Genomic DNA, 15,161 nt, shown 5'->3' on the forward strand with positions numbered 1-15,161 from the left:
TGACACAAGCATTTTCGTGTGTTTTTTTGTGTCTGAAAGATTGTCCTCTGCTCTGCTCTCCTTCTCCAGAAGAAAAAAACTCCTGAGCTTACATATGTGTGTAGAAGAGCTTGCAAATTATTCAAAGAATCTATGTCTATGCATACAATAAAAAAAAAAAAAAAAAGCTTCCAAATCCTCAGAAAAATGCTCAGGAGTGAATAGGGGCTAACACATACTCTATATATATAGGGTTTGGAACAATAGGCCAACAACAAGTGGCTGCCCATCCTCATCCAAAATCAGATTTGTCATATGCAGGTTGTTGAAAATCATTTGCTTTGAACAGGCTACATAATTATTCATAAATCTATAAACCACTTAACAGGTAGCAATAATCTCATAGAACATTAGCCAGTAAAATGATCAACAGGCTCATCATAGTTTAATATGTCGCTAAACATTTATCAACTTTGACTACAAAGTAAAGGTGACAGACAAGTTTGAGAGCAATCACAGGATCGATTTCATTAGGAAATCTGCAAGAGTAAAAAGGTATGCTTCTGTTCCATGCAATTCCCCGTTGCCTTTTTATTCAATGGAGTTGTGCTGCTGCCACCAATAGGGCAAAACCGGTATTGATGAAGGGATTTTTTAGATTGATTTACTTCAAGTACGCTGTGCATTGATTTGTTAGTTCTGCTATGATATATTGAAGCATAGGTAGAGATTTACCAGTTTACAGCAGGAAATGCTGCACAGTGTAGAAACAAATAAATCTTCTCTGTTTTGGAGAAGCACCACAGACTGTCTGTTACATAATATATTTAACCTTTTTCATGCTGGAACTCGTTATTATATTCTGTACGCTGTTTAAAAATAACTGAGAATCAATATGTATTGATTACAAGTGAGTCTTCTGTTTCTAAATGTTTTTAGAATGTCTGGGATTTTATTGTAGTTACATGCTGCCAGCATTTATTCAGTGCCTGCTGTTTCATTTTCAGGATACCAGTATCCTTATATGCCCAATTTGTATTGTGTAAATATCCAGGATTTATATAATTCAGTAAGTTAAAGTAGTATTAAACCCACAGTGCTTATTTCTTTTTTTTTTTAGCTTTAAGCATAACTAAAGGCAAATTTTGTTTTTCTTTCTTTTAGTTTTGGATAGAAGGGAGAAGGATCAGAACATCTGTCAATTGTTATTGCAGTCCTCTCTATTAGGCCCCTTTCACACGATCGGACCGTGCAGGTCCACCTGTCAGTTTTGACGGCGGACCTGAACGGGCGCTCCATGTTAGCCTATGGAGTGACGGATTTCAGTGGAGACATGTCCGCTGACATCCGACCTGGTCCGATCCGCTAAAAGCAGACTGATGGCCCTACGTCCAGGTCTGTTGCTGGCGGATCGGATGAGATCTGATGAAAACGGACATGCTGTCCGTTTTCATCTGATCCCTCCATAGGCGGCAGCGGCGCCTGACAAGTCCCTCCCCGCTCAGTGAACAGAGAGGGACCTGTTATCCGCCGGCTCAGCGGAGATCAACGGAGAGATCTCCCGTTGAGCCGGCGGACCGAGGCGGACTCCGTGGAAGCGGAGTCCGTCTCTCGTGAAAGGGGCCTTAGTCTTATCATTAAAAGTCAAAGTAAAAGAAAATCCCATACTTTGGGTTGTCCCCAAAAAAGTATTAGAGGGGAAATCTTCCAATGGGGACACTAGTTCTGGTGACCTGAGGGTCCCCAAGAAACTCCCTTAATTTGCAGGGATTTCCTCTCTCTTCCTGTTTGGCTATGGGGCAGAAAGTGATGGAAATTCTCTGCAATAGGACCCAGATGGCGAAAAAAAAAATTACTACGCATGTGAGGTATCACCATAAATGTTAGAGTGGGATCAATAATTCTAAGGCTTTCATTCATAATTAACTCTACAATTATAAACTATAAAAGCTGTTAAGGCATCACTTTTGGGCACCATAGTTTTTCGCCATTTCACAGGCACACACACAATTTTGAGTCTTACCATGTTTGTTTACTTGAGACAACATCATCTTTAAAGTGGTTGTAAAGTCAGAAGGTTTTTTATCTTAATGCATTCTATGCATTAAGGTAAAAAACCTTCTGTGTGCAGAAGCCCCCGTAATACTTACCTGAGCCCCATCTCGATCCAGTGATGTTGCACAAGAGTCTCAGCTGTCTGGGACTCCCCTCCTCATTGGCTGAGACAGCAGTAGGGCACCATTGGCTCCCGCTGCTGTCAGTCAAAGTCAGTAAGCCAATGAGGAGAGAGAGGGGAGCGGGCCGAACTGTGACGCCGTGTCTGAATGGACACACAGAGTAGTGGCTGGGCTTGGGAGGGGGCAGGAGGGAGAGGCCAGGATTGCCGACGAGGGACCCGAGAAGAATCTGGGCTGCTCTGAGCAAAACCAATGCACAGAGCAGTTGAGTATAACATGTTTGTTATTTTACAATTTTAAAAAAGAGACTTTAGTATCACTTTAATGTTTTACCAAAAATAGATTTGTAGGGATTGGTGTGTGTGTGTGTGTGGCTATACCGGGTCTTCCAATCCGTATAGTCAGAAACATAGAACTAGTAGTGCCCTAGGACTCAAACCAAAACCCCTCATGGATTTGACAAGGGACAGACCAGTTGTTCAAAAAGTACAAAATATTTTATTATGAAATATGCAACAAACATGAATATCACATAGAGAAAGTATACAAAATGACAAAAAAATCGTATAAAAGCACTCGCTAAGGTACCCAACATGCACGTCATGGATAAAAGACGGTGGTTGCCCAGGGGAACATGTTGATAGGGCTAACCACTGTACATTCCAGGCGTGGATGCCTTACATTGATTGATATGTTGTATGAACTGGTCCAGCAATGTAGATGAGCCGTTCCAAAACAATAGGATATCGTCGATGTAGCGATACCACGCCAATGCGTGGCACATATACACGATGTCTCCTCATTAAAAAAACAAATTGTAAAGCCCGACATGTTAACTGCCACACCCCTGGCATTGTGTATCTTATGTCTTGTTACTATGTTGGAAAGACAAAACTAGAGTTCTGGCGTCGCATTTATCAACATCTCACAAGCTTCACCAAAAAGGATCCTGATCTCCCCCTGGGGAGACACAGTTTTGTTGGTCCATGGTGAAGCTACCCCCAAAATTAAATTCCTGGCATTAGAACACATCTATATAGATGGGGGTGATATTAACCTCCCTGGCGGTATGATTATGTCAGATTTTTGCCTCTCAAAGCGGTACAATTATTTTGCATAGAAATTTGGCGTTTTATATTGTAGGCCTGTAATTCTTAGCAATAACGTACTTAAATCTGTCCATCAAGAGTCTAGTAGATATCGGGGTTATGATGAAGTTTGAAACACAAAATCATAAATTATAATAAATAACCATAAATATTTATAACAAATAATAATATAATAATAATAAAATTAATTTCCCCACGAATTACTATCGCTCAATTCTGCAAGTGTAATTTACTATCGCTGTTTTCTAGCTGGTCTAAAACCACTTTTGATGTAAAGGGACACTTTTTGGTTGCTATGGACAATCTCAAGTTTCCGGGCAGAAAGAACAGTATATATCATATAAAACTGCATGCAGGACATTGGACAAAGCACTGGGGACAAAAGGGATGTAAAATAATTTCATACAGTAATGTAATCTGTAAGATTACACTGAACTGTATGTATTATGATTTTTCACTTTTTTGAATTTGCCGCCGGGCCCTGCCCCTGTGCATCGTGACACTCGCAGGGAACGGAGCCCGGCACAAAGAGGCTTCGGGTGGAGGACAGAGCCCGCAGACACAGCAGGGGGACATCGCAGGATCCTGGGGACAAGGTAAGTACACTGCACCAGGATCCTGAGTGTGGCTCGGGGTTACCGCTAGTGGTACTGAAATGTAACCCCGAGCCACACCCGGGAGAACCGCCAGGGAGGTTAATAAATCACTATTACAAAATGAATTAAATTGGATATTTCGTTTACAAGCCACCAAACCACCAGGCCTTAATGAGACATTTCAATTCTCACCCTATTTGCCAGGTTTTAAATCAGGGGTTTGTGAATTAAATTTATAATTATTTCTAAATATGACAATACTTGGTGAAATCAAGAAGTGAAACAATCTTTGTAAATCTGACTGTTACCATTTACAGGAGGTTTTTATATGCCCTTTTCATCTGTAAGGAACATTTCTCCTTATATGTATTTACTCCTGTAACATAAATGTGTAAATATTGAGCTTTATTCGGTGCAATATCTTTACTGACTGTTTGCCTTCTACTTTTTGTCACCAGGGGTCGCTGTTCCCTGGCTTGCTATGGTTTCCTATCTCAGTGATGGCTGGACACCACTGGCTGGATCATATGGTGAGTATGAGTGCGGCACCTAGTGCGAAGCGACGTGTGGCCTTGGGGGGGGGGGGTGATACCTATTGTTCAGCCCGGCACGCATGGTCCCTTGATAGGTCCCTGTCTGCGGACGCGGGTGCTGGTCTGGGCACTTTTTGGTATTAGGTTTGTGCCCCCACGCTCTCCTTTTCCTGTTTGGGCTCCAGTGTGCAGCACAAGGAAGTGACCTCACGTGTTCCGGCGGCGCTGTGTTTCGGGTTCGCACCGCGCACCATGGTGCCTGCGGGTCCTTAGATGGATGCTTGGCCAGTGCCTTATGACATATGCCAGGTAATCCATCTCCAGCAAACCAGCTGCTTCCGGTCACCTTCACTGTGATTGGACACAGCGCATGGAGAAGACACGTACTTATACAAGTACTTAGACCACAGTGAGCACTGATCAGTGCTATCTGACACATGCCAATCGCCCCCATTAGGTAAATGGACACAGCACATGAAAAGACAAGTACTTATACCACAGTGAGCATTTATCAGTGTCAGCAAGCAGTCTGGGGGTGAAGCAGGGTCTTCTTATATACACTAGGAAAGGTATGTGATCATAGGCAATTACTTTGTGGTGGTATTCGCATAGGGATGGCTGGGCTCAAGGGCCACACTGCAGCCCCTGTGTGGTAATATTACCACCTATGCTATACACACACTGATTTTGTTCAACTCCCCTCCCTCCCTAAAGTGTCTCCTTTATTTATATACACAGATCCTACATCATTCTATTCTCCAGAGACTCTGCTTTCTATAAAATATATAATGTGTGGGGGTTCTAAGTAATTTTCAGCAAAAAACATTAATTTAAATGTGTGTGAAACATTGAACAAAATTGCCCTGGACAACACGTGGTTAAATGTTACTAAAGGCAACCCTTTTTTTTTTTTGCAGGGAGTGTTATAACCAGTCTTAATTTTGACATCAAAATTCGATTTAATTTTAGTTATAGTCTTTTGACTAAAATGCTATTTTAGCTTTAGTCTTATTTTAGTCTTTTGACTAAAATGCCATTTTGGTTTTAGTCGCATTTTAATTATCTGAGTTGTTTTAGTTTTAGTCGTGTTTTAGTAGACTAAAATCTCCAGTACATTTTAGTCGACTAAAATCGAATGGATTTAGTTAAATTTTAATGCATTATTTCTTTGGAACTGCCAAACTTTATATAGTCCTGGAGTAAAAATCTAACAACATGTTTATTATTTATGGTATTACGGTTTGAACATGCTCTACAGACACAGATTTAGCCGTTGTGATATAAATTCAATTTAGTTTTAGTCATAGTCTTTTGACTAAAATGCCATTTTTGTTTTAGTTGTATTTTAGTCTTTTGACTAAAATGTCATTTTAGTTGTAGACGTATTTTAGTCATCTGAATTGTTTTAGTCGTATTTAAGTCGACTAAAATAGTATTAATTCAGTTGCCGAAAATATTTTAGTCGACAAATTAACACTGGTTATAACCCCTGTCAGTTTTTTCATTTTTTTTTTTTTTTTTTTTGCTCTTTGTGTCCCATTGGGGAGATTTCCCTTCACTTCCAATAACCAAAACAGGAAGTGAGATGGAATCCCTCCAAAATAGGGCAATCTTAGTATGTCACTAGGGTCACAGAACTAGTGTTCCCATTGAAAGATTCCCCCTCTATTCCTGTTCCAATGTCAACTCAAAATTTGGGATTTTAATTAACTTTCACTTTCGATGATAATGGTAACAAATAGAGTCATCAAATCTCTCTAATGGGGCACAAAACTGGCAGGTGTTCTGATCTCTATCCACTCTATCCGAAACAAAAAAATAATGTTTTGCCTTTAGTTTAAGGGCCATACCATCATAAATGTGTTGTAACTGCTTATTGAATTCCTCCCAGTGTGTGTGACATGTAGAAGATCTACATTTATACTTCTAGGACATATACAAAATAGGAAGAGCACTAGCCATCTTGTTGGAGACCATAAGAAGCCAGGACTCTGATTGGCTGTAGCTTCTGTCTGGGGATTTTAGCGCTAGCCCACCAGATCTGTTCATGTTTCATGTTATATGTAGAGGTTCAATTTCCTTGACAGCAGGACTTTGTAGGTTTTCTATGTCTGTTGTAGACAGTACTTTGATATCACAATGACATCACAGTTATGTGCTTGTGTATTTTTTTGAATATCTGGGTTGTGCATTTAAAGGGATTGTAAAGTCAGAAGGTTTTTTAACTTAATGCATTATATGCATTAAGATAAAAAGCCTTCTGTGTGCAGCAGCCCCCTCAGCCCCCTAACACTTACCTGAGGTCCCTCTCTGTCCAGCGATGTCCACGAATGTCTCAGCTGTCCGAGATTCTCCCAATCTGATTGGCTGAGACACAGCAGCAGTGCCATTGGCTGCTGCCAATCAGGGGGGAGAGGGGGCGGGGCCGGGTAGGGGCTCCATGTCTGAATGGACACAGGGAGCTGTGACTTGGTCCCGGGGCCCTCATAGCAAGCTGCTTGCTGTGGGGGCACTGAACAGGAGGGAGGGACCAGGATCACAGTAGAGGGGCCCAAGAAGAGAATGATCCAGGCTGCTCTGTGCAAATCTACCGCAACAGAGTAGGTACCATATTTATCGGCGTATAACAAGCAAATAGTGTGTGCATGTTGTACACCGATATTTGTATTTGGCTGCCTCTGAGGGGAAGGGGGGGCGAGCGTCGTCAGATTACATAAAGCGAGGATCTCCTGTTTACTCGGCGGGCTCTGTAATACGAAGTTCCGTCTCCTGGACCAGCATTGAACCAGTGTTCTCTCTATCATTGGAGCCAGGAGGCAGGACTTCGTATTAAAGAGACCACCGAGTAAACATGAGATCCTTGCTCTATGTAATGTGACGTGAGGCTGCAGGTGGGCACTGATCACGCTGCATTGATGGGCAATGGTGAGGCTGCAGATGGGTACTGATCAGGCTGCATTGATGGGCAATGATGAGGCTGCAGATGGGCACTGATCAGGCTGCATTGATGGGCACTGATCAGGCTGCATTGATGGGCACTGGTAAGGCTGCATTGATGGGCACTGGTAAGGCTGCATTGATGGGCATTGGTAAGGCTGCATTGATGGGCACTGGTGAGGCTGCTTTGATGGGCACTGATAAGGCTGCATTGATGGGAACTGACCCTTATTTTGCTTCAATGTTCTTCATTTAAAGTTTTAAGTTTTAAGTTTTTCTCCCTAAAACTTCCCTCTTAAAATTATGGTGCGTATTATACGCTGATAAATACGGTAAGTATAACATGTATGTTATTTTTATAGGAAAAAAAACAAGACTTTACAATTACTTTAATGTCTGTGTTCTCTGTATGGTACATCACTAAGCCTTGAGAAAGGTATACCACATGGTCCCAAAATATTGGCCTGCGATGCCTTATTTCCTGAATGAATAAAAGAAAATGATTCTTGTCTTAAAGTGGAGTTCAACCCATTCCATCATGTTCTGTGCATCACAGATCACACCCACAGAACAGTCTGCAATAGCATTTTTTTTTCTAAATAGCTTATTTTTCTATATGTAGTCTGCACTTCCAGTCCTGGCCACCTAGGTGTTTTTGTCATTAGGCATTTCCCTAGGACTCCTGGGATATTGGCGGGATCTATCCCAGGAGTCTTCGATCTGCACTTGCCTTCCTTAGGGTTCTTTGTTGATTGACAGTTTGCCATAACAACAGGGCGGAAACTTCCCACGATGCAGCCATTTTTATGGCAACCTGTAAACAACACAGTGCGCTGCTCTGTTTTCTTACTACACAGGTGCGAGATCGGAAGGTGCATGCTGGGTAGCCAGCTGCACAGAATCCCGGAAGCAAGTACGAGCCGGCCTCAGATGCCCACACTACTAAGGGACGCTGCCTGTCTCCCGGGATCCCGTAATGAACGTCATATTTACAAGTAAGAAGAAATACACTTTTAACAGTATCCTACTTATTATATTGAGCAAATAAAGCAAATCGCAGGGGTGTTTTTTGGAGAAAACTGCCAAGGAGACTGGAGCTCCACTTTAAGACGCAACCAGAAATTTAAAGAAATCACTTCAAAGTATGGAGAACCTTACAGTTGTCATCAGAACATTTTTCCATTTGGATGATCTACCCTCACTCCATGATATGCTGACAACTCTAAAATGTTGGATTTTCATTCACCTTCTGTCAAGATGATGATGGTTACCAGGATAAATAGAAGGATGAATCTCCCCAAAGGTTGCAAAAAAATCTTACTAAGGTTCTAACCCTTCCCACCTCCTATCAAAGGCTGAAAAAAGTATTTGTTACATACAATTTCATTTTAAGCTGAAGGTTATTTATTTATTTATTTTGCTATGCAGCATCAGACACGTAACTTCTGTAAAGAAGTGTTTCCCATATCAGGCTGGCTACTGTGTAGTGTAGGAATCTTCTCTCCATTCTCCTCTTTACAGCGCTGATCTTCAGGTGCTGCTTGGGTTAACACAAGCCACTGCCAATGTTAAAGGGCTGCGCTGATCCCTTGCCCCTTCCTCTTGCCTCCTCCATTTATAGAACTTGTACTATCATTTGCCAGAATACGAAGGGTTTTGTGAATAGCACAGAAATATAGTATACATATGTTCATGTGCGCTCTGTCAGCGCAAATAGAGAGAAATGGGCGATTAATCTACTCTGTATAGTGGGGAGTCCATGCATGTGAGTTCAAATGCAGCAAGAGGTGTATAGATGGTCACAGATGGGCTGACTCTGGATGGCTGCCGGTGTCTTGCCGAGAAAGTTCCCTCGGCGGATAAGTTCCCCCCTGTACTGCTCAGCGCCTGAGCAGTACCAGCTACTAGCAGCCGCCGGAGATAGCCGAACGACAAAATCCACAATCAGCTGTACACGGCGCCTGCGCTCTGGGTCCAGGTTCCTTCCCCACCATCCAAGTGGACCTAAAGGGGGAATCTAAAAGAGCCGAGCGAAGCGAGGCCGTGCCCGAAGCGTGGCGAGCGAAGCGAGCCTGCGAGGGGACCTCTTACAGGCGCCGTGTACAGCTGATTTTCAGCTATTCCGCTTCGGCTATTTCCGCCGGATCCTACTGCGCCTGCGCAGTAGAGGGGGGAACTTAGCCGCCGAGCGGAACTTTCTCGGCAGAACACCGGCTCATAACAAGCTAGAAGGGGCTCTGTAGACACTAAAAAACAAAGAAGAGAGCAGCGCCATCTAAGTGCAGCATGATAAAAACATTTTAATATAGGACAGACGATTTTAAATTCACAAGGTTGTAGAGATTACAGCGCATGTGAAATGGTATAGGAAGTTCATCCACTCCTGGGGGAAGGCGGTCGGCTCGCAGTTGGAGAGGCAGCTTTTGTTCCCGGCTGCTCTAGTGGCTCCCAACGCTTCCTGGTTCTCAGATTCGGCTCAGGGGTGGCTGGACACATCACTTCTGGATGGTGAGAGAGTGGGGAGGAGCGTGCATTCAGAGCATGCGTGCTCCTTCATTAGGCAATGAATAAGCAAATGAATAACAGGATTGCCTCCTCCAGTCACAGAATCCTGATTAGTCAGTGACCTGGACATTTTATAGATAGGCAACTCCTATCCTCATATTGATTAGTGGTTCCAAATTAATAATAACTACTGCAGTAGGGAACAGACACAAAAGATACATGCCGCATCTTTTCAAATAACTGTTCTGCTTTATTATGACGCAATTGAAGGTTTTTATACACATGATTATGTAGGTATCACATTAATATTACAATTGTACGTTTATGGTAACAAGGGGCGTATCATAGGCAGACTAATTTTAATCAGGACTCAAAAGAATGCAAACATGTTCTGAAAACATTATTAGTGCCGCATGCACAGTGAAGGCAGTGTCCAATACATACAAAATAGAATACAATTATATACGGAACTTACAAATTTCCATTACAGTCAGTGTTTGATCATCTGATGTATGTTGCTACCTATATCTATTTCTAAACTAAACAAGAGCCAGGATTGTTTGGTTGCGCGCTTGATTTTTATCCAACAGAAACATATTTGTAGGCTTAGTAGATAAAGGAGTTGCCTGACTAAAGGGAAATAGACCATGCACTTTACAAGTGCAATTGCACTCATTTTTCCCCAGAGCTTAGTGAATGTGGTGAAGCTCTGCAGATTTTCATAATCCTATCAAGTGCAAAAAATGCTGTCTTTTTTATTTTCCTTGTGTAGCACTACCCCATAGTTGCTGAAGTTAGGGTTCCCCACTGCTGCACAGCCAGTCACACAGCATTTCCTTTATTCACTCAATGCAGAAAACAGTCCTTGGCTTGTTTTGTTGTTTTATTAAGGAATGATAACATGAATGGGGTAGGGAATTATGGGATGCCCAGTGTGACAACAAACAGAACTTCAGGGACAACCTCCTTCCTATTTATAGATTCCTTTTCCCACTTCCTCCTGCACACACTTTATTTCCTCTATATACAGCTCCTTCTGGTTCACTCTTGAGGGAACTAACAGTATATCGCTAGGTCAGCAAAGGCCCATTACAGGCAGGAACTCTCAGTCCCTTTTGACAAAGTAGCACAAATAGGGCGAACAGCATAACACATTCCTGTGGCCACTGATCCTAGTTCCACTTGCTTGCAGAATGCTAGCCCACCTGGCTGCCTTTCTTTCCAGTCCTTCTGACTGGCTCTCTGCCCAAGTCTTGCCCGACTGACACAAGCACAAGATTGGATGAAGACTTGGCACACTGCTGTCTTCAAGAGAGACCTGCTACAGATGGCAGTCTCTCCTCTTGTCTGTCCCTGCACCATGCTGATCTACTCAGTGTCTCTCCTTGCTCTCTCCTCTGCTTCTCTGGCTTGAATCCCTTCAACTGCCTCCTGTGGGGGGATCCTCAGCACTGCTTCTCCGTTTTCCACCCCAACTCTCTTGCTGGCATTGCCCATGTCTATTTATGGGTTTCCCAGTTTCCCCCCAGGCCCACTCCTGGGGATTGGCTGAGGGCCCATAAATGTTCAAGACAGGCCTCCTAGTCTCCTCCTGCTATACTATAGATTATTCTCTAACATTCTAGAAATGGGGGGGAGTCATCCAGCCCTGAACTCTTGTAACCCTGACCTAATTACAGACTCACCATGTAACATGAGTCAGAGTATAAACATAGATAAAGAGATAGGAGATGGGATTTTAAAGGTGCCACACAAAGGAATTATTATAAAATTTCAAATTTTTATTGTAAACATCGAAATATCATTTTTTTTCACATAAAAACATCAAAAAGTGATCATACAGTACTGCTGCAAAATAATAATCTCTACATGTTTCGCCAAACTATGGCTTCTTCAGGAGATTCTAAAGAATACTACATATCAATTCACTTGTTTTGGCAAGAGGATATCGGAAAGAAGGGACGCCTCGACCTTTTCACTCCAATTTTTCTACACCTTCCTCACTGTTACTTGCTTGTTCTGCATTATATTGACATAAGTTGGTCACAATTAAACAGATGTGTTTTTAAGCTTACACTATGTAATTTTAAGGCCAGCAGTCTAATTTTGTAACAAAGTCTCCCTGAAGCTTTGATGTTGATGTAGCTGTAAATAAAATTGCATAACATTCTTTTAATGTACCAACATAGTTCACATTCCCTGCAGCTACTTCCTAACCGCTGATAACAACAAAAGTAGGTCACTTCTGGATAAAGCACACTTAATTAATGTATGTATGCATGATTTTTTTCTTGAGTGAAATATTTTGTTACTCCCCAATAATTAGTTATTTTGAATTAAAGAAACAATCCAGCACATTGGAGTGTTGAGGTAATCGGCCTGATTACAATCTTCTGTGTCCTTCAATACAAAACCTTTTTTTTTTTATTTATAATGGCTTTGCAGAGAAACAATATTAGTAATCAGACAATAATGATCTTCAGCGGTTGCTTAGTAAATTGTGCAAAACAAGCTCCTGTGGCTAACAATCAGCAAATGGATTGTGACATTAGTAATATGCATAATATATTTTTCTAACTGTACAACATATGCTTTGTGCTGACTCCCAAGCACAATGCAAAATGTACGTTGTACAACAGATAAAATAAATACTGTATATATTTAATTAAAAAAATAACACGATAATGAATGACATATAAAATGTAATCTCTAAACTTTTTAGTACAACAAACACTACTCAGTGTGCTGTGTGTTGGAAGAAATTGAGGGCTGATTTACTAAAACTGGAGCATGCAATATCTGGTGCAGCTCCTGCATAGAAACCAATCTGCTTCAAGTTTTTTTGTTAAAGCTTAATTGAACAAGCTGAAGTTAGAATGTGGTGCAGCTGTGCATGGTAGCCAATCAGCTTCTGAGTGTTTAAAGGAGAAGTCCAGCCTGAGCTTGTTTGGCTGGGCTTCTCCTATGGGTCACAGGAGTGCAATTCGTTTTGCACTCCTGTGACCAGTTTTTAGCAGAGAGTGGTCTGAAGTCCGCTTTCTGCTGACGTCACTGGAATCAGTCCAGGCAGTGCGTAATAACGACAATAAAGTCTGGATCCGCCAGATGTCTAGAGCAGTGTTTCTCAACTCCAGTCCTCAAGGAGCACCAACAGGTCATGTTTTCAGGATTTCCCTCAGATGAAACGGCTGTGGTAATTACTAAGGCAGTGAAAACTGATCAAATCACCTGTGCAAAATAGTGGAAATCCTGAAAACATGACCTGTTGGTGCGCCTTGAGGACTGGAGTTGAGAAACACTGGTCTAGACTGATGCCCGTCTCAGCCTCTCAGCGCCCCTCCACAGCCCAATAAGTGTGGAAGAGCAGAAAGGAGAGCTGGTGACTGACAGGCAGCAGCTCTCTGCTCGGAGAGCTGAGAGAACCGAGCCATCGGCGATGTTCGATGACTCGTTTCTCAGTGCAGAGGCGGCGGGGGACAGATGCAGCATCATTCCGATGCTGCATCCACCTAGGTAAGTACAGTCAGGTCCATAAATATTGGGACATCGACACACTTCTAATCTTTTTGGCTCTATACACCACCACAATGGATTTGAAATGAAATGAACAAGATGTGCTTTAACTGCAGACTTTCAGCTTTAATTTGAGGATATTTACATCCAAATCAGGTGAACGGTGTAGGAATTACAACAGTTTGTATATGTGCCTCCCACTTTTTAAGGGACCAAAAGTAATGGGACAATTGGCTGCTCAGCTGTTCCATGGTCAGGTGTGTTTTATTCCCTCATTATTCCATTTACAAGGAGCAGATAAAAGGTCCAGAGTTCATTTCAAGTGTGCTATTTGCATTTGGAATCTGTTGCTGTCAACTCTCAATATGAGATCCAAAGAGCTGTCACTATCAGTGAAGCAAGCCATCATTAGGCTGAAAAAACAAAACAAACCCATCAGAGAGATAGCAAAAACATTAGGTGTGGCCAAATCAACTGTTTGGAACATCCTTAAAAAGAAAGAACGCACCGGTGAGCTCAGCAACACCAAAAGACCCGGAAGACCACGGAAAACAATTGTGGTGGATGACCAAAGAATTCTTTCCCTGGTGAAGAAAACACCCTTCACAACAGTTGGCCAGATCAAGAACACTCTCCAGGAGGTAGGTGTATGTGTGTCAAAGTCAACAATCAAGAGAAGACTTCACCAGAGTGAATACAGAGGGTTCACCACAAAATGTAAACCATTGGTGAGCCTCAAAAACAGGCCAGATTAGAGTTTGCCAAACAACATCTAAAAAAGCCTTCACAGTTCTGGAACAACATCCTATGGACAGATGAGACCAAGTTCAACTTGTACCAGAGTGATGGGAAGAGAAGAGTATGGAGAAGGAAAGGAACTGCTCATGATCCAAAGCATACCACCTCATCAGTGAATCATGGTGGTGGTATTGTTATGGCATGGGCATGTATGGCTGCCAAAGGAACTGATTCTCTTGTATTTATTGATGATGTGACTGCTGAAAAAAGCAGCAGGATGAATTCTGGAGTGTTTCAGGCAATATTATCTGCTCATATTCAGCAAAATGCTTTAGAACTCATTGGTCATCGCTTCACAGTGCAGATGGACAATGACCTGAAGCATACTGCGAAAGCAACCAAAGAGTTTTTTAAGGGAAAGAAGTGGAATCTTATGCAATGGCCAAGTCAATCACCTGATCTGAATCCGATTGAGCATGCATTTCACTTGCTGAAGACAAAACTGAAGGGAAAATGCCCCAAGAACAAGCAGGAACTGAAGACAATTGCAGTAGAGACCTGGCAGAGCATCACCAGGGATGAAACCCAGCGTCTGGTGATGTCTATGCATTCCAGAATTCAGGCTGTAATTGACTGCAAAGGATTTGCAACCAAGTTGTAAAAAGTGAAAGTTTGATGGATGATTGTTAATCTGTCCCACTACTTTTGGTCCCTTAAAATGTGGGAGGCACGTATACAAACTGTTGTAATTCCTACACCGTTCACCTGATTTGGATGCACATCTTGCTCCTTTCATTTCAAATCCATTGTGGTGGTGTATAGAGACAAAAAGATTAGAATTGTGTCGATGTCCCAATATTTATGGACCTGGCTGTATTAATGGGTAAATAAAAAAAAACAAAAACATACTTCTCTTTTAAGTTCTAGTAAATCTCCCTCACTGTGTCCATTCATATCCATGTCCTTTGAAATCCTAAAGTGAGATGTGTATATTGTAACTGAAACTCTAGCCCAATAAAGCAGAACATATGCAGCACTACTGCTTCACTGCTATTAAGTTTGCTACATGTGCAG

General features: G+C 42.1%; 1 long non-coding RNA gene across 1 annotated transcript in view; it reads left to right on the plus strand.

Annotated features, from left to right (window-relative positions):
• LOC141140479 (uncharacterized) overlaps positions 1-15,161 on the plus strand; it is a 109,148-nt gene that overhangs the window by 65,461 nt on the left and 28,526 nt on the right. The window contains exon 2 of the long non-coding RNA XR_012243947.1: positions 4,320-4,391. This is a non-coding gene — a long non-coding RNA (uncharacterized lncRNA). The remainder of the gene's footprint in view (positions 1-4,319; positions 4,392-15,161) is intronic.

The sequence above is a fragment of the Aquarana catesbeiana genome, linkage group LG04, assembly GCF_042186555.1.
Source record: "Aquarana catesbeiana isolate 2022-GZ linkage group LG04, ASM4218655v1, whole genome shotgun sequence".
Taxonomy (NCBI): Eukaryota; Metazoa; Chordata; class Amphibia; order Anura; family Ranidae; genus Aquarana; species Aquarana catesbeiana.